Raw genomic sequence first — 1,596 nt, 5'->3', positions numbered from 1 at the left:
GTCGTCGGAGCAAGCAGCGCGGTAGGTGGGGTGAAATTCTGGATTTTCCACCGCCGCCGGCGGTCGAAAAATGTGCGACGCGGGAGATCGCCAGTCCGTCTAGTAGTCTCTCTTGTCGTTAGAGCGTGACGTGGTGGTTGTTGTGGGATTTCCCGTTAGTCGGTCCGACGTCGGTCGTCAGAGGGTAAGTGCATACGGAAACGAAACGCATCGCGTTTTGATGTTCATATTCGTGCATCGGAATGTTAAAAGCAATATATTTTACACCAACGATCACACCTAAACACCACGGCAACGGCCATACCACGTTGAAAAGCACCGGTTCTCGTCCGATCACCGAAGTTAAGCAACGTCGGGCGCGGTCAGTACTTGGATGGGTGACCGCTTGGGAACACCGCGTGCCGTTGCCCCCCAACACTTTTTGTTTTTTTTTGAAATCCATAGCAACCACCGAACCGATTTGTTTTTCGTGCAGGTATTCGGAAACATGCACAGACCCGTATAATGTAGATTCATAGCTTTAAGTACTAGATAATTAAGAAAACAATTTTTTTGTCGATTAATTGTAAACAATTGCAGAATAAAAACTCGTCAAACGGTAAAGGTTGTCGTTCGATCACCGAAGGTAAGCCACGCGGGCAGCGGTCAGCACTTGGACGGGTGACCGGTTCATTATATTCCTTCCGTGAGTTTAACAAAGATAACATATGCAAATGTCGTAAGTGCGACGAGGAAGACGGCGATCTTTTAATGTAAAAAAAATATATATTAGGTTACGCGTACATGCCACTTTGACTGCTGCTTTATTTTTTTGGTTTTTAAATAATTAGAGATCTGAATTCAACATATCAGTTCTATGTTATAATGGACAGACAATGTTGTATTCTTGGGCCCCTAACACGTTAAGACCAACATAAAAACTAGAATAACTTACCATTCGTTAAACGTTAAACAATTTCGAACCACGTTTTTTTGAGCTCGAACAAACTCATAACACAACACTCATTTATTAGTCACTGGACCATTGTAAAACGAGAAGAGAGAAAAACCATGCGAAACTATTTTTAAAACGAAGAGAATAAAGGTTTTAAATGGTAGGGCTGTATGACAGACTTGTCAATTATCGTGGGGGGTACGGCTGAGATTTATGACGAAATCGAGCGGCGCCGGCGGTCGGTCACTTTCACGAAAGAGGTCTAAACACGGGTCGTTTACGATACCCTCTGGTTTACTAGAAAAGTTCTAGACAGATGTTTGTCGGCTTTTCGAGGTATTTATTTGTGAGTCCAAAGACTCAATGGAGTAATATCGGACTGAAATTCCAAGATTTTGCTGTGTAATCCAAAAAACTATGTTCCTCGTAACATTTAACGATGTGTTAATTCAACTATTATTTTAATTTTTCGTATACGTATTTATACTAAAAAGTACAGCGCTTCCAACAGTGAATTGTGAATTGAAAATGTTTCAAGAAAGATCGATAGTTTTGAAAAAAATTACATATTAATAAATTTAGATAGATTTAGAAGTATACATTGCACTTACTTTTCAAAATTATTGTACTTCTGATTTGGTTGAAATAACATAATATGTAGC

The 1,596-nt window shown here is 40.3% G+C and overlaps 1 non-coding gene across 1 annotated transcript; it reads left to right on the top strand.

Moving 5' to 3' along the window:
- The first annotated feature begins 290 nt into the window (after window positions 1-290).
- On the top strand, window positions 291-410 carry LOC138140921 (5S ribosomal RNA). The gene has a single exon (XR_011162831.1). It is a non-coding gene; the product is annotated as a 5S ribosomal RNA (ribosomal RNA).
- The last annotated feature ends 1,186 nt before the right edge of the window (window positions 411-1,596 follow it).

The sequence above is a fragment of the Tenebrio molitor genome, unplaced genomic scaffold, assembly GCF_963966145.1.
Source record: "Tenebrio molitor unplaced genomic scaffold, icTenMoli1.1 SCAFFOLD_583, whole genome shotgun sequence".
Lineage (NCBI taxonomy): Eukaryota > Metazoa > Arthropoda > Insecta > Coleoptera > Tenebrionidae > Tenebrio > Tenebrio molitor.
This window is presented reverse-complemented; position numbering and strand designations above follow the sequence as displayed.